This window comes from Crocodylus porosus, unplaced genomic scaffold, assembly GCF_001723895.1.
Source record: "Crocodylus porosus isolate Cpor-Errol unplaced genomic scaffold, CroPor_comp1, whole genome shotgun sequence".
NCBI lineage: Eukaryota > Metazoa > Chordata > Crocodylia > Crocodylidae > Crocodylus > Crocodylus porosus.
Window position 1 is genome coordinate 1,324,312 of NW_017728934.1, and position 18,953 is coordinate 1,343,264.

An 18,953-nucleotide genomic window follows, 5' to 3' on the forward strand; every position below is an offset into this window, starting at 1 on the left:
GGGGGCAAGCCCTGCTGCCCCTTACTGCCTCACACTGCATGGGGGGCTCTGCACAAGCCCCATGACCCCCTGCTCCCCCAGCCCCTGCATGGGTGTCCTGCCCGGGCCAGCTCTGGCCCTTCAAGGAAAAAAAAAACCAAGAAAAGCCCAGGGTCCCACCACTCCTGCAGTGGCCTTGGGGCTTCAGGGGCTCGTGCAGAGCCCCCCATGTGGCACCGGGCAGTGGGGAACAGCGGGGATCGCCCCCGCTGGCAGAAGTGGTCAGTCCCGGGTTGTTTTCGGATTTTTTTTTTTCTTAAAGGGCCAGAGCCGGCCCAGGTAGGGCACCTGTGGTGGGGCTGGGGGAGTAAGGGGGGTAGGGGGTCTTGTTCAGAGCCCCCCATACAGTGTGCGGCAGTGCGATCCCCCTCCCACCTGGCAGCACCTGCTGAACAGGGGCTTTTTTCCCCCAAGTGCTGGGACCTGGGGTGGGCAGGGCAGCCTTTGCCAGGCTGGGAGAGGGGCAGGGGATTGGCCTGGCTTGGCTGATTCGGAGATTCAGAGATTCAGCAGCAGCCAAATCTCTGAATCAGATTCAGCCGAATCAAATTGGGACAGAGCTTCGAATCACCAAATCAAATCGCTGTCCCCCAAATTGGCTGAATCTGAATCCAAAGTGAATACCAGCCACTTTGCACAGGCATACTGAGCAGATGCAATGTATGCCCATGGTCAGCATCTGCAAGTACATTTAATCACAGTTAATTACTCCGCTGTAATGGCTGTGTTAAGTAGTTTACTGTAGGCTAATAGCATCGCATGTGTAGATGGCGACACTTGACTCTGCCGTTAATTAGCCTACTCCACAGTAAATCACACATGTAGATGCGACCACTCTTTCACTGGGGGAACGGTAAGTCATAGATGCAGGTGTCCAAGAGAGAACTGCTGGAACCAAAACCGGGATCTGCCTCTGTCTCAGGAGTGAGATTTGTAAGTGCACAAAAAGTAAGGCTGTGGTTGGCCTGGTGTTCTTGTCTGCATCTGCCCATGATATATAAATGTCAAAGCAGATTAGGAACCATCAGGAAGGACTCCCTTTGGCTTTGGATCAGGCTCTTCATTATTGCCATCTTAAATATAACTGGTTCTTTGATGCACGCTAATCAATCACTGCATAAGTACTTGTCCATCTATCGAAATATACATTCATTTCTAAAGCTCTTTAACTATTTAATATATAATAATAAGCTAAGAGGATTCCACAACTTGGCCACAAAGGTGAAAGTGATTCAGCACCTCAAAGGTAAGTATGGTTTCAGTATGGTTCTTCACGACGTACCATGTTCTGTATATACAGCAGTGCAAGCAGTGAATGTGAGGCATCATAGCAGCAGCAACAATTATGAATTTAGCTCTATTAAAAGGTCATAGTCCCCTCAGAAGCTATGCCACCCCTAATGCAGCTACCACCTAGGGCAAAAACACTGCTTGCTAACCCTCTGCTAAGAAAGTTGATGCATCCTAAGATCACTAATGCAATGGTCTAAATTAAACCTTGATAAGTGACTGCGTTCCTCCTGAGGTCTTATGCGGTTGTGGGAAAATAATAATGATGATACTTAGTATTTATTAATCTGGGTGGGAAATAAATGATCACAGCCAGAAGGGCTGATTCAGGAGAACATCTTTGTTCCAGAAGGCAATGAAGCATACTTAAAGTTAAGCTTGTGCTTAAATCTTCCTGAATCTGAACCTAAAATCCTAATCCAAAACTCTGAAGCTAATGGAAACGGTCTCACTGACTTCAGTGGATGTTGGATTAGTCCCAAATACGCATCAAAGTTGTAGACACTCCCGCATCCTTAGAAAAACATGCCTGCTTTTCTGTGGAACTAATTTCACACCATCTGTCTTTCGCTGCTGCCTTTTGCAGCTTATGCCACATTTTAACAGCCCTTTGTATATGGAAATACTGCCTGACTCCAGCCCCTTTTTAACTTTGATCCCTGATCTCTCTTGTTATTAAATTACAGACTGACCCGGTTAATCCACAGTTGATTAATTTGGCCTGTATGTCTGGGTATCAGAAAGATTTCATCTTACTCATGGCATGTACTGTATGTACCGGGTTCCTTGTTAATCTGATTTTTTTTTATTTGTATAAACAAAAATCTGAATAAAGTATGCAAACTGAGAAGGATTAATCAAGGCTGGCAGTAACACAGCCAGGCACCATTCTCTGCCTGCTATTTTAGGTCAGCCCAGTTCTATATTTTGTCTGTCGCACCATTATGTTGGGAGGTGGCATTTCGAAAACCTAAAGAGTTCAGCTTGGGCCTCCTCTCTTTGCACAGGGAAGTTTATGCGATCCAGCTGAGATGGAGCTTGGAACAGCACTTAGCTGCTAGGCAGTGCTTTTTATCTACCGCAGTCAAAACCCTTGACAAGTGATGCACTGTACCATGATTGTACACATTGGGAAACTGAGGCACAGAGAAAGAACATGACATGACTACGGGTCAGTGGCAGAGCCAGGGAGAGATTGCAGGTGTCTGGATTCACAGCCCTGTGCTTGACCAGACCAGTCAGCCTGATGAAGGCTCTTCTAATCAGTCTTCTCATGGTCCTTTTCCTTCCTGTCGAATAAAGGATGTGGTGCTGCTGTTCCTGCCATCTCAGCTCTTTGCTCCCTCCTGCTCCCGGTGGCACACCATCATCATGTTAGCACACTGGCGGGATTTCTGAACTATAGATCTCCAAGTGTTGGCAGCTGGATGCTGCAGGGGTATGACTTAAAGGCTGGACCGTATGCCTTCATCCTGCTAGTTTGCCTGGATTCTCAGAGGGAGCCAAAACACCATGATCTCAATGAAGTTTATGATGTGAGTCCAGACATTTATGGGAATCACCAAAGCAAATAAAGCCATGGCTTGATCTCACCCAGCACCGGCTTTCATAGGTCCAGCTGTGTCTGAGCAATGTATGAGAAGTCTGAAATGCCCAGCTGCTATGGGACAGGAATGGTTAGCTCCAGCCCTGAAGCAGGAGAGTTTACACCCCTCCTGTTTTTAAAGTCTCTCATTGAACTATGAGCTATGTCCCCGTATCCGTCTAAACCTCTCATCCTTATTTGAATCTTTTTAATGCTTGTATTCATTGAAACCTTCCACCAGCCAGTTATGCAATGTGGTAAAAATCAGTTCAGCCATTTTTAAATGCTTTGGTTTTCAGTTTGATTGAATACCCTGTGGTTCACACGTTGACACGTGGTAAACAGAAGAGCATAGTTTGCTCTCCGTAGTCAGTCTGTGCTGCAACATTTGTATACCATCATGCATACCATTCACATGTCACGTAGTGTCTATATAGTATTTATTACTTTATCTGTCATTACAGGGATGCATTTCAGATCCAGACCTGAACTAAAATGTGTGTGTCAAAAAGACCTACAATACAAAATTATTTAGTATATTATATCAGTGTGCAATTGCTCCTTATTCTACAAATGTTGCGTTCCAATGTTTGGGTAAGAGTTTCTGGTTGTAGCTAATGTTGCCTGTTAGGTTTCTAACACTGTATAATCAATATGTGGTTATACAGTGAAAGGTATCTATTCAGACTGTAAAATCATCAGAAAATGCACTGTCTTTTACTTTGGGTTTGTATAGCACAAGCTACAGTGGACCCTGATCTCGGTCGGAGCCCCAAGATGATAATGTCGTACAAATAATGAAGTCAGGTAACACTTCCATGAGTGTAACCGTACAGATCCTTTGTTCTCTGAAACTATTGCACTATAACTTTCACCTGCTGTCCTTTATCACCATCATACCGTCATTGATATACCACTCTACCAATCAAATATCCTACTTCCTTTGCAAACCCTCAATTTTTATTGATTTATTTTTATTCATCTACAAGCAACACTGTAAACGCTTGCTATAACTCTTAATAGATGTAATTTCCAGAAGCGCTGAGCCGAGGGGATAAATGATTAAATCCATTTTAGGTTTGTAATTACTTTTTCCAGGAGCAAATGTAATAGCATCCAAATCACTGGATTTTGATCACCGGTTTCTTTTGCAAACATTCAAGTGAAGCATTTACTTTCCACACCCTTTGGTGCTAGAAAAATCCCCATCCATCTGACTTGTCCTTTAAACTGCCAGCCTGGCTTTTTCTTATCACCTCTTCATGCATGAGTAAGCATTGCATCACTTACGTTATTTCTCCTGCTATTTTAAATGTGATTTGCTAACGGCAGTCTCTGCACTCCCTTAATTTTTGCCCCTCTATCTTTTTGTTATCCTCTTCCTTGCTTAAAGCAGCTTTCTCTGCTATAATCATTCCATAACCCCAGCTATAAATCCAAGTTGTTGAATTATTACTTTTTAATGCATTGTGCAGCCTTTAAAATTCCCCAGATATTATCAACTATCAATAAACAGACACTTGCTGGGGGTGGGGAGAGAAGGATCCTAGTTTTATGTTTAGCTTAGCTTCTCTTACCATTGAGAGTATCCCAGCTTCAATTGTGCGTGTAGCACTATTAGCAGAGTTGCTAAGCAACCACAGGAAGACATGCCCCTCAGTGACAAGTGGCTCATTAACAAAAAAACTCCAACAAAACAAAACAAAAAAAAGACAAGAGAGAGGGTTTTATATTCCAATACAGTGGACCAGACTTTCTCAGACAGACTTCTAGTTGCAGAGGCTTCAGTTTTGGGGATGCCCAGCTAGTGACATCCTGATGTAAGCTGAGAGAGGTGCTGAACACGCCGGTTCCTATTGACTTCAGGTAGAACCGTGGATGCACAACAAGTCTGGACATTAAGTGCAATATCAACAAATCTGGGTGTTTAACAGATAATCTACTCTAAAATCAGGCACCTGGCCTGACTTTGAGAGAGGTGGAGCATCCAAAGTCCCAGGAAGGCCAGTAAAGTGGGGATTTCTATATTTATACTTATTGGAGATGCAGAACTTACTTGCACTGGAGTCGATAAGGAGATTTGCATGAGTGAGAGATTGTCCCAAATACTGCAGTTGTCCCAAATATTGGGATTTGTCCACTATTAAAGAAGGTGGAAACAATTAGCTGCTTGGGGACCACATTCAGAAGAGGTCTTGGGTTCATAAAATGCAATTTATGCAGAACGTATGTGCCTAAGTCCAAGTGAGTGATTCACAAGAGCCCTGTTCTTAGTTGGCCATCATCACCTCCTTCTTCAGAAATGGTTTTGAATGGAAGTGGTCCCAGCTTCTGTGCTGTTGGGGCATGTTAGGTATGTGCTGACATGGCTTGGCCTTAGGTACAGGAATACCTGGTTTGTGAATCCCAATAGGCTTAGAAGTGATGTAGGCATGAGATGCTCCGTGCGGCCAAGATGGTGGAAGTCCCGGACAGGCTCAGTAGCAGAATTGTAGGTGCCTATCTAAGCTTTCTGGGTGCTTAAAATGTAGGTATAGTCATGCTCAGCATTACCATGACCAAGTCCCTTTAGGAATCTGTTCCTTAGCATTTTTGTTACCTCTTGGTGTCGGGACTGGGAGGCCTGGGGGCCTGAGTTTTTGTTCTCGTAACTTTGCTTAGCATGAGTCTTCGGGCTGGCCAATTTAACCTTGGTTTCAACTGAGCTGCAAAGCTGCAACTCAGCAACAAGAGATGACATGAGGGTCATTTTGACCATGATCCATTTGTGGTGAAGAAAAAGAAGAAGCTTGGAGATATCTTGTCTGGATGACCACCGTCAAAATAAGAAATGGGCCAATCAAAATAAGGAAATTTGGCTTGGGAACAGATGAACAATCGGCAGCAAAACTAACCCCCACCTAAGAATGAAATAGATATCTAAAACTGGGAAATGTAGTCAAGATTAATCATCTGTAGTAAGTGGAAATAAGTTTATTACTATGCGTTGCATGGAATGGCTTAAGCTAATTATATGATAAGAAACACAGTATATTAGTAGAAAACAAGCTCACACTTCAGAGCCCCTCCCAAAGAGATCCTGACAGCAATAGGGGGATTAAACACCTCCCCCCACTGCCCTTCCCTCTGGCTACTGGTGTCTGGCTGCTGTGGCCCTGGGTACATGGTCCCAGGTGCACGAGCAGAACTTATCGGTGCCTGCACCCCATCCCTTCCCCTCCTGCAATGGGGGGATTAAACCACTGCTTCTTCTCAAGCTTCCTGGGTCTAGCCCTGCCCCTGCTCCTGCCACCAGCCAGCAAGTGAGCAGGGGTGTAGGGGATGGGGACCCCTGACATGGGCTGCTTCTCCCTTCCACTTCAGGCAGACCAGCTGGGGTCTCTGCAGGCCAGGGTCAGGGTTTAAACCCCTCCCCAGTCATACTCAGGTCTTCCTGGGCCTGGCCTCACCCCCAGCTTAGTTTCCCTTCATCCGAGGGTTCATTTTAGCACCCCCCAGCTTCTGGCCTGAGCTGCGGCAGGCATGTGCCTGAATTTCTGGAGTCAAAAGTGAATGTCTGTTCACTTGAAAATTGGTTCAATCTATGCATGTTAGACTAACCTGCAAAGATTGAATCAATTCATGCTTCAGCTTTCTGAATGTCTGTCCCTAGCCACTCTGTCCTAGTCTTGGAAATAATACCTGGTACAAGGCCTAATTTAATATTACTGGACGTAACACTGGGGAGCCGCTCAGTACAGCCGGAGCTCACTGCAGCTGCATGTGGTGGTGATCAGTGTGTATATATATCCTCACACTTTAAAGCATGAGGCTTTATGCTTGATGACTGGGAGAGGCAGTCATTTCTCTTTGATCCAAGTGAGCCTCACTCTGTGGCCTGTGCAGTCACCTGCCCAAATCATACACAAGCCTACCACATTTAGGACGAATCTCTCTTGGTTTAATACTGCAGCCCCGTTAAAGCTGATGTTACCCCAGTACAGTACCAAAATTCTCCTGGCACAACCTGAATAGTTTGGCCTTGCTATAATTTCAGGATCTATCCATCTGACATGTCCTTATAATGTGGCTATGGTCAACTTCTGCTGTGCAATATAGTCACTTCCTAAACCAGAATATGAATACGGCTTCTTAGGCCAAGAGTGATATATAGGAACGTCCTGTGTGACATCCTGCATAATACAAGCCATAGCAGCCCTATGGCAAATTCCATTATTTTCTCTTCTGCCACCAGAATGCGGCTCCCAAGCTACCAGTCCTACCTTCTCCAAGGAGCCCCATCCCAGTGTATAATGGGAAGACATCTCTAAGTCCCAGGTGTGGCACTGGATGCTAGAGGCTACACTAGGGGCCAATGCACTGCTCTCATGTGGTGAAAGCAAGGCGGTAGTCACAATATGCTGCTCATGGGAACACTGCCCAGTGGAGTGAAGTTGTTGAAATACAACAGTTATAACAGACACAAGTACAAGGCTGTGTTCTTTGTACTGTCGCAACGAAAGCATTGCATTTTGCATGTTTGCTGAGAGGCTGCCAAATGTCATTGTCATTTTTCTATGCATAGCAAAGCCTGCAGGTTCCTGGGGGCAGGCATTGTTTCTGTACCCCTCCACTTTCTTTCTTTTTTTTCTGCCTGCGCCCCTGAAACAGAAAAGTTGTCATCAAAAGCTATAATGAATTTTCAGAAGGAGGTGTCTGAAAGGAGCATACCTGGGAAACTGTGTGCAGGGCTGAGCAGGAGGATGAATGTGGCTGTCGGGTAGCTAGGATGGAAATTATTCAGCTACATGGTAAAAACTGAATGGAAAATATGCTGGTCATCTGCTCTGACCTGCTGCAGACTTGCACACTTCTCAGATCTTTCCCATAAGGGCAGGTTTGGCTCGAAGTGTCCAAAGACCCGTGGCTCATGGAAGAAAGAGCATCAGTCCAAATACATTTCTGTATTCACTGGAGAGTCAGACTTGATCCAAGGTTGACATTAAATCAAAACAGCTATTCTATGCTATTGCACTCAAGCCTCTTAGTATTCTCCATTAGCAAACATCCCTACTAACAGGTTTCTATTTGCATGACAGGTTGCAGTCTGATTGTTCTCTCTCTAAAAATTAATCTACGAAGGAGAGCAAATGTGTATAAAGCTATTCCCTTTCTTAAGATGTGTTGCCTCTGTAACTAGAGAGATGAAGAAATGCTTGGGAACATGGGCAACCAATGAACAATTAAAAACTGGAGGCAGCATTTCACGACTGGCCTTATAGGCTGACGTTTTTGGTATAAATGCTTCAAACAGTCGAGAGTAAAGAATGCACTTGTAATTGGAGCTGGGTAAAATCTTTTGGCTCCAGCAAAAAAGATTTATATTTAGTGAGGTTCAATCATTTTTTTTAAATTGCTTCAATGTCACCCAACTTAACTAAAAAAAAAAAAAAAAAAGGCAGGAAAACATGGCAATGCCCAGCATTTATTTAGCATTTTTGATCTATGGCTCTCAAGGTCAGGTGGAAATATCACTACTCCCTTTGTATAGCTGAGGGAGGGAAAAGGAAACTGCCTTGCCTATGGCCACGTGGGAGCAGAGCCCAAGTCCCAGTGGAGCACTCCAAATTTCCAGTCTTTCATGTATTTATTAATGATTTTTCTGATATTAAGAAAGGGATGGGGAGTAAGTTGGCAAAACCTGTGGATAACACCAAATGATTCCAGTTAATGAAGGCGAGAAAAGTCTGTAAAGTATTCAGAAGGATTTCACTAGCTGGGTACATGGACAGTGCAGGAAACAAAGGACATTTATGGTCAACAATGAAGACAAATAAAATCTTTTACTTCTAGGGCTCTAAATTAACTCTAAATGGCTGGGGCAACAGGTCTGGGTACCGGTAGGGACATTTTTACGTACGGCGGCAGTCAAAGCAAAGGACTTTCAGATACAAGCTCCAAAAAATAGGAGATAATGCTGCAGCTAGAATAGTGGTGTTCTCATCTTCAACAGGATTGAGAAGGGGTGGAAGGAAATTCAAAAATGGTCCTAGGCCTGGTGAGATGTTGCTCGGAGGAGAGAATGAGAAGATTCGGGCTGGTTAGGGAGAAGGGAAGAAGGAGAAGGGGTGGGATAGTGGGATGCATAATGGCTTCAAACCCTGCAAAAAATAAGGGGTCCTTCCATCATCAAAAACAAGCCAAATGAATAGTCCATAATTAGCCGGTGTCAATTCAGTACTGCCACCAGATCTCTGGGGGTACCTTCCAGGCTAAGTATTTTAAGAGTGCACTGAGGCCACCCAGGAGCTCAGCTGGATGGATTCAGATAAGACAGGGGGGAGTGGGCAGTTTATGGGTCCGGAGAACATCCACAGTCACATTGGCTAGGGTAATTTATTTATTTATTAATAAGGGATATAAGCCTTCCTGCTCTGGGGCAAGAGCCAAAGCCTCACTAGCAGACAGGCTCTGAGAAGAGAGACATTCTCCCCTATGAGTAGGTTATTTCCCAATCAGCCACTACAGGACTTGTTTGCATCTTCCTCTGAAGCATCTGGTAGCAGGCGCTGTCGGAAACGGGATACGGGACTAAAATGTGCCGCTTGCCTGATCCGCTGGGGCGATCCCTGACTCAGTGCAAGTGTAAGCGTGCTGTGTTTAAAGGAGCCCGGCATACCTGTGATTGCAGGAGAGAGGTAGGCACCTTGAGTTATACAGTGGCTCTTGGGAGGATAGGAAACGCTTACCCTGGGTTTTCCCTTTTTTAATACTGTTCTGGAGTCGCATATCAGAGTATTTTGTTTAAATCTCTCTGCTGACGGCTGTCTCGCCGTCTCCTCCCCGTTCCAGTCTGGAAGTCATGCCATGAGCAAGAATTCACCGCTGTCAGGAGGCGGTTATGGAGTGGCATTACTGGGGATTATAAGCAGGCTTGTGCCCTGTTTCATTGAGGAAAAAAAGATTTCTTTCCTTCGATGCCCTGCAGTGCTGAATGAATCGGATGGAGGGGATCTCATGCAGTGGGGCATCACGAGAAAAATATTTGTCACGAAGTAGGGGGAATAAAAGGTGGTGTATCACTGAAGGAATGAGACCATGGCTGACACAGAACTGGGGTGTGGGGAGGGCTTACCTGCCTTCATTTCTCCCTTTTCTCACGGCTCCCAGGGGTTGTCTCATTTCCATCCCAGCTCACACCATCCAAAGGTTTTAAAGCACAATTATCCACAGGCTCAACAAATGCTTTCCTCTTGTGCATCTGAAGTACCCTATGAAGATGGGTGGGAGAGGAAAAGCCTTTCCCTAGCAGAATCAGTTTGGGTTAGGACAAATAGGGGCCAGGCTCTAAAACTGAAAAACACCCCTCTTTTCCATTTGCACTTAGGCAAAGCCAGTCCCCTAGCTATAAAGCAATCCATTATAAAGTTTAACAAAATAGAAGGGAGCCTGGCAAATTATACAGTCTGCTTCCTTTTATCCCAAAGAGACCTCATTCTCAGGCATGTGCAAATTAATTTTTCCCTTCCACACATTTCTTTCTGTATTAAATTATTTACTTCAGAAATGCACAAAGCTTTGAGGATGCCCTGCCTTGTGCTGGTAAGTCCCTAGGTGACTGTGATATATAGGGGCATTGCAAACTGGGGAGGGGGAAAGCAATTTTACGGCTTCTCTAATCTGCTCAGCATGCCCAGTTTTCAGGTGGAGAGTTTTTAATTGCAATAAGTATGAGGGATCATTTGTGTTTATAATCTCCACCAGGCAGAAGCAGAAGCAGAAGCAGAAGCAAACCATGTGTCGTTCTTGCCAACAGCAGGGTTTGAGGTGGAAGGAGAGGGAAACTGTGACAAAAAATGATTAATTTGCAAAAATGCGCTAGAAAAAAAAAGCCGCGTAGTACCCTCTAAAGTGACCTTTATTTTTTTTTTCCAGCCTAGGATTTAAGATAAGGGATATTAGTTAATCAGATTCTGGGAAGCAGATGTTAAATGGTTTAGAAGGGGGAAAAAAGATAAATTTCTGGCTCAGACTACCACCAAAACTCATCTCACCTTCACATACCTCAGTGGCACTGAAATACTGCATAAATGCAATTTTTGGCTTCAAGAACTGGTGGTAAAATAGGATCACTCGCGTATGTGCAAAACATCCCCAAGTGGCAGGGAGGGGAGGCCCCTGTGCCTTTTAGCCCTGTGGTTGAGGCACTTGGCCAGGGAGCCAAGTTTTAAGCCCCTTTACCCAGAGGGGACTTGAACCTTCACTTCCCACTGACTAACACAGGGCTATAACTATGAAGCGATGGGACAGGCAAGTAGGGGCCAACCCTTTTGTGTGTCCTGCATCCTCCCTGAGTGCCACTGTGATCCCCTTCCCCTGCCTAACCTGCTGCTCTGCTTTCTGCTCCCAGCTGCCACGTTCCCTACCCTCCCTGCTCTGCTGCGTGCCGTACACAGAGGTTTCCGGTGGCACGTGTGCCACAGATTGGCCACCCCTGGGCTACATGGTGTCCAGTGGGCCCTCTAGTCCTCCTCTTGAAGCTCGCTCAACGATCAGCCAAGTGAGGAAGATTATGTGGGGCCAAAGGGAAGCTCGTAAAACCCAGAGGGAGCATCTCTTACTGACATAGACTTGGAAAGGAGGGAGCCCTGGTTCCAAACAGCTTTTGGCAGCATGCATTTACTATTTATTCATGAGTAAACAGGGGTGGGAGAGCGTCCTCCCTGCTGGCCAGATCTCACTGGGGAATTTGGCCAATTTTGATGTGCTTTTGTTTAGGGAAAGAAGCCGAAGCAAAGCCTTCTGATGAGGTGGTGCACAAGAAAAACCTTTTGATGTTCCATTTTGACTTCACCAGAACAAAAAGATTTTAGTTTTCGTTTCAAAATGCCTGTTTGCATTGCCCTTTATTATACTTTGCATTAAAACTAACATTAGAATAGACAATCAAGTCAGGATTGGCGTGAAATGCTTTGATCCACATGGAAAGCACTGATTCACCCGGAAGGATTTTCTTTCAGTCTTTCTTTCTTTGAAATCTGGTTTTAGTTTTTCAAATGTGGCGGTTTCTTGACAGTGAGTTTCAATGAAAAGCGCAAGTTGCTGCCTTCACTTTGCTGCAGAAACAAAATGAATTCCCCTAATGTCAGGATTTAATGTGCAGTGGAAAGTCTGAGACCAGCTCTGCTCTTCAGGCCAAGCATTTGTTAATCTCAGGGAGCATCACGGCAGAATGCAATAGGATGAGCAAGACGTGTTTATTATAGACCACAACCAGATCTCCTTACAGCGCGTGCTTCATTATCTGTAGTGATTTGGTATCATTTCTAAGAATAACTATGGCTAAAATACAGGGGGTTGATCAGCGCTGGGCCCCACACCAGGGCTTAAGTAGTCTTCAGACACAAGGCACCCATGTCAACTCCAGTCTCCGCACCATGGGTTAACTGTTTCTTAAACAGTTTAGCCCTTTTGTGTAATAAGTATCAATCGTCATCCTCACTGGGTGCATCCTCACAAGACGCTCACTGCGCAGTAGCCGAATAACAGTGCACAGTAGCACGCTGGACAAAACCTGTGCTAATACATGACTGCGCGGTCATATTAGGCTACTGTACAGTTAAAGTCCAAAAAAACCTATGCGCACCGCGGTGCTAGTGTGCAGTAGTGAGAGTTACCGAACATTGATGTAGTACTTGGTAATCCAAGTACTAAACTTAATGTGCAGTAACTATGGTGCATGAATGAATGTGTAAACACATGCACAGCTAACCTCAGAGCATTTTACAAAGAAGGTGACTATGGCCATTTCTCCCAGGAAATCTACTGCAGAACCAGGAAATCTTTTCAGCCACGTGCCTGTACCTAAACAGCAGACCTGGCCTTCCTCTGATTTTTATGTCAGATTCTTCCTGTTTGTATAATGGTATTATGTGCCCCAGTGCAGATGTCAAATAACTGGCTTTGCTCTCCATTATGCATCCTTATAAAAAAAAAAAAGCCAAAGCTCTTTGTTTAAGGAGTGTGATACAGTGAGATACCAATGGTACCAGATACCAAATGCATTTGGGAGGTGAATTCTGGAGGAACAGAGAGCAGCTGCACCCACAAATTGTACTCCTGAGAGAAGAAAAAATTTTTCTTGATGCTGTTCCTATACGTTTCCAGTTGTGCTTCAGTGTCTTTCAACAAGTATTGTTATTCCCTAGCTCTAAAAAAGAAAAAGAAAAAAAGACAACCATGCAAAGTAGTTTCCAAATATCATTTCATGGTTTGGAGTGGTGTTGAGCAGTCCATTATTGCTTTACTTTTCTGCCTGCAAATGGGTTTCTGTGGTCCGGGGGAGGGGGGGGGTATATATTTATCACTTTTGTGGCAAAAGGCAGGGCCAACCGTAGCCCTGTCCAGATTCACAGATTCATAGGTGTTAGGGTCAGACGGGATCTCACCAGACCATTGAGTCTGACCCCCTGCCTAGGCAGGAAAGAGCGCTGGGGTCAGATGGCAACTACCTACCGTTCTCTCCCCTCTCACATACACAAGGATGACATCTCATTGGGGGTTGATTTCCAGCCTAAACTGCGTGCTGCTGCTCTCTGCAGCACCCTGATCTCTAACTGTTCATTGAATCATAGAAAATGAGGGTTGGAAGGGACCTCAGGAGGTCTAGTCCCATCCCCTGCTCAAAGCAGGGCCAACTTTCAGCAGTTGCTGATTAAATCCACCACTATTGCTGCCCAGAGAAATGCCAGAGAGAAGGAAGGGGAGAGATGACTCCCCTTTGGGAGTCCCACCTGTGACAAAGGCGAGGAGGAGGAAGAGAATGATGGCTCCCACACGGAGGCAGGGTCTTGGTTTGTCCTTAGCAGCAACAAGCCTTTAGCACTAGGGCTGTGTTTTCATATGTACAGCACCTAACACCCTATGGATACAGTCCCTGACCCAGGGCCTCAAAATATTATAAGGCATGCAAATAACACTTCAATCCTTCAGATGACAGCATTTCCTACAAAACAGCACATCTTCACACTGCCCTGGGTGGAGCCAGGTAAAATCTTTCAGCTGCAACTTGTTCAGCAAAAAAAAATGCAAATCCAGTTCAACCAAAACATGAACTCACCAAATAAATTCATTAGCTCCTGTTCCTAAATGATCATTTTCAGTAGTTTCAAAATGAAACCCGGGTTTTTTGGAATTCCAAATAACATCGCATCGAGGGCTTCTCTTCAGGGGTTTTTTTTCTTTTAAAAAACCCTCATGCCTACCAGAAGGCTTGTACGCAAAACAAAATGTCTCCGTTCTGTTTGAAACACTTCATCCAAACCGACAGGGTGGTGGGGTTATATTTAAATTCACCCAAAAAAAGATTCAAAAGACATTTATTTTGGGTCAATCCATAGCGACTTTTTTTCTTTCTTTTTCTTTCTTTCTTTTTTTTGGTTACACAAAGCAACAAAAGCATCACTTAGACTTTTAGCCCATGAGCAGTGTGTCTCAGAGCACAGCCTGATGCCTATTGACACAGCAGCCGCACTTCCTGTAGCATCTAACTGGCTTTTCCTGCCTCCGCACTATGTGTCATGAGATCTAATGAGACCACATAGCCCAAAGCAAGAAAGCAGCACATAAAATGGCATTATTTGAGTGTGAATCCCATAATCCTGCTCGGTGTGCCCTGAGTCACTTGAAAGATGTGCATATCATGACAAAAATGAAAACGGTCAGTCAACAAACATTAGATCTAGGCCAGACCTGAGCCAAGATCCAAGCTGAATATGGAAGCCAGATGACTTGGATCCTATTACTGCTTTTTTCCCGTGATTAACTTCACATTTTCTAAGTCGCCAAGGAAAAACACAGAGACCGGAGCCTGAACTACGGAGCTGAAGGGGTTAATGCTTTCCCCACTTACATTTTCAAACAGATCAAGGCTTCCTTAGTTAGAAGTCTCTGAGTCAGCAGCTGCTCTACTATCCTTTGTTTCCCTTTAAAAACCAACTCCAAAGCGCTGTCTAAAAAGGGTGAATCATAGCCAACAGAAGAAATATTTTGCTGCTCGACAGCTTCTTCAGCCTAGCTGTCTAAAGGTGAAGCATGTATTTGAATCGAGCCCTGAAGTGGACGTCATCATCCACTGTACGCTTTAACTCCCACCGTTCTGGGCATGGATTTTGCAGTAAAGTACTTCCCTGGGAAGAGCGAGCCTATAGCCGTGTTGAAAAGGACTAATTTTGTAGCCATCATCCTCTTTTCTCCTTATTGGCATGGTGGCCCCAATCACTCCTACACACATTTGTGCCTTGTTCTGGACAAAAAGAAATGCAAAACTCTACAACTCTTGGTTCAGAGGTGATACCTTTTATTAGACCAACTAAGAAATCGCAATAAAAATTATCTTTCTCCAAGCTTTCAGGCACATGTGTCCTTCTTGGTTCAGAGGTGATGCCTTTTATTAGACCAGCTAAGAAATAGCAAAAAAAAAAAAAAAATCTTTTTCTCCAAGCTTTCAGGCACGCATGCCCTTTCTTAGGCTCAGGGAAAATTAATGGTGGTAAAAAAAAGTCCCCATAGGTAGGAAATAAACTTCATTTTTGCCCAGAGGAAGCTGAAGATAGATGACATACTTCTTCCTGCTCTTCTCCAGTGTCCTGTGGGTGATCCTCTTCCCTGTTAATCACTGACCTCCCGTCTTTCTTTTCTCTTGGTTCATATTCATAGCATATGAGAAATAATACAGGACAACCACAGGACACCATCCACTTCCATTTGAGGGTCACTCAGAGAAGAGAGGAATATTCTCCTATCCCCAGAACACTGCAGTGCATATGAACATTTTTCATATTTTATTAAAATGTTTCTTCAAATAAGACTCATATGGAGGAAAACACTTGGACTCCCAATGTTTTTTGTTCTGGGCTTGTGCAAAGAGTCTGCTTTTTCAGCTCTTCTTGCAGTCAGTGGGAATGAAGAGCTCTCAGCACCGCATGGGGTCAGGCCCTGATCTGCTCCGCCACCGCTTTTCTAAGTGATCTAAGTCAAGGCTCCTAGGCCGAGAGCTTCAAAGCGGTTTAGGTGCCAAATGCATTACAACAGCAAGAGTTATACCTTTATGTAACATTGAGGATATGTACCACTCAACGCCACAGTTCTCCCGTCTGTAAAATGCAGGTCATAATGCTTTCTTTCCTCAATGAGCTGTTGTAGGTATGAAGTATTTAAAGACAGAGAGTAAAGCTCTGCAGAAATTGGAGTTTCATTTTGGCAAGCAATTATTTTGATCTTGAAATCTGGTTCAAATTGGAGCGAAAGCCAGAATTTCAAACGTTTCCCACAAAACAGAATTTTCAAGAAAAAAGCAAATCATTCTGGTCTATTGAAATGTTGTCTTTGAAAGAATGAAGCATTCATTTGGATTCTTACTTTATGACAGATGAGAATGCGTAATATCATCTGAAATACATTTTACAATGTGTCCTTTCAAAATGAAAAATTAAATGGCTCCATTCAAATAATACTGGTATTACCCGAATGGAGCACTTTAATTCTTCATCCTCCAAGTGCATCATTTTGATTTGTTTATCAAAACAAAATTTTGTCACAATTGACACACCTCCTCAGAAAGTTTCCATTTATTAAAAAAAGGGCTTTTTTTTTCCCCACTGGAAAATTTTCATCTGAAAAGTTTTCAGCCAGCTTTAGCAAATGATCCTGAATGTATCAGAGAAGATTCACTCCAATTACTTCCAATTTGTATTCACCTATCTTTACTAGTTCCATCATTTTATATGGTCCCTGAGCTCCTCTGTGACTTTATCTGCAAATTAATGATACAGCAGAGAATAAACTAATGGGAAGAGACTGTATGAATAGCTCAACGGAGATGTGCACATAAGTATTCTTTAAGACATACAAGCACTTAGTGCATTTCTTTGAGCCACTGAAACGGAAGTGAATTGTGGCAGAATGTGATAAAGTTGCCAGGTTACTTGAGTGCCTGGTAATTGCAGGCGTTTGTACATGTGAGGGGGCTTTAGTTCCCCTAAATTGAAAGCAGTGGGTTTTTAATTGGTGGGTCCAAACAGAACAAACCCAAACTATGTTAACGCAGACAGCTACAAAAGTGCCACCTAAGCACATGAAGGTGAAATAGGATTTAGCTTGCTCACTCACTCACGTGCTCTCTTTTCCTGCTTCTTCTGCTACTGCGAATGCATGCTGTGTAGTAGGAGGTATAGCCTTCCTGGACCTCTCAAGTATATTTTAACAATCCTTGTAGCAGCAGGGCGCTGGCCACTGTTGTCCCTCTGCTTTACCTGTGGCAGGTTAGGATGCTATGCCTTGTGGCTGTATGACAGGGCTGACTCTGCAGTTTTAGCAATAGGTGAGCCATTAGTCAAGCCCTTGAATGGGATGGTTTTAATAGGGATGATCCTGCCTCAGGCGGGGGGTTGGACTAGATGACTTTTGGAGCCACTGTTATATAGTCAAGATAAGCCACACAGTGACCTGACTCTAGGGAGTGGCAATGAGATTGCCAGGTCTCATGGCTCAGGTCTCTAATGGTTCACGCTCCATGGGAAATTAGCTGGGGGGGGGGCCTGGGCATCTTACAGTGCGATGTGTGCACAAGTCACAAAATATCCCCCAGAGACACCCTCAGTGTCTGCCTTAGCAGATAGGCCAAGGAGGACTGAACCGTCCTTTCCTCAGACACGGTGTCTGGAGTCAGGCGCACTGCTCCAGTGTCCCTAGATGCAGGGGATTTTCAGTTCATCAGCTCAAATGAGAGACAAAGGGTAGAAATAGGTGTTGCCTGGAGACCCATGTGCACTGCCATAAAAAGGTTTATGGTGGCACAAATGGCGAGCGTATAGATGTCCCTACCTTTTGTTGGGTCACATCAGAGGAAAATCAACAAAAAGTAGTCATAAATTCTGCTGCTTTACTGCAGTGGACATTTATTAGCTCTGTGGCGGGACAGTGCAGATAGCCTGAGCCGCCTGTACTCTCCAGCCACCCCAGGGAGGTTCTCTGGGGGCTTGAGGGCCCTGCCTGGCTTTCCCCATTCACAGAGAGGTACCCTGGGCAATCTCCATGCCAAGAGTCAGGTACCCAGACCGGCACCTGGAAACTCCACGGCAGGTCTGGATAAGCGGAGAAGCAGGATTTCCCCACTTACTCAGACCGAATTCAGAGATCCCAGGGACAGGTCTAGGTGAGCAGGGAAAGTCTAGGTCTCCATGTTTACTCAGACCCACCCTTGGGGTACCCAGGGCCCTGTCTGGGTAATTGGGGACAGATCCACCTGCAGGTTTTCCACAAGGCAGGTCTTGGGGAGTGGAAAAAGTGAGCAGGACTGTCAGAGTGTGTGGTGCCTGATCCTGGCTCAGGAATTCTTGGGTTTTTCAGGACTAGAGCCCTCATGCCCCAGGAAAATGCACCACCCCCCTTGTCCCATACCATCAATAGCAGGGCAAGGGGTGACGTATTTTGCCTGGTGAAGCAAATCACGTGTGTTGCAATGCATCATGGCACAGCTGATCTGCTTCATTGGGAGAGATCTATTTCTGGCTTGGGAGCCAACCCCTGCCCGTTGCCTTCAGCAGGACGGGGCTCTGTCCCCACGTCTCTCTTGGTTCAAGCGGTCAGTCAGGACTCCTGAGCTCTTTTCCAGGTTCTGCCACTGCGTCACTCTAACCTCGTTCCCAAGCTGCAATTTGTGAAGCTTCGTTACTGTGATTGCACATGCAAAGCAATTTGAAATCCAGGCTTCAGAGGGACTATGACATTGCAAGCGTGGGAGGGCATTTCCTGCCAGGACACGCGAGTTCTATCCTAAGCTCTGCTGCTACCTCACCCTTTACCCTTGGACATTTTAATGTGTGTTGGAAGGTTTAATTGCAATAATGAATGTATGCAAAAACAGTCTGCAGAAGCGTAGACTGACAGAGATAACAGAAGCATGAAATATCCCTAAGTGCGACTGATATTTGGTTAAAAAAAGTAAAGGCTGCATGGACGCTGATCTATTTAATTCTTTGCAAGAAAGCAAGCATCATAA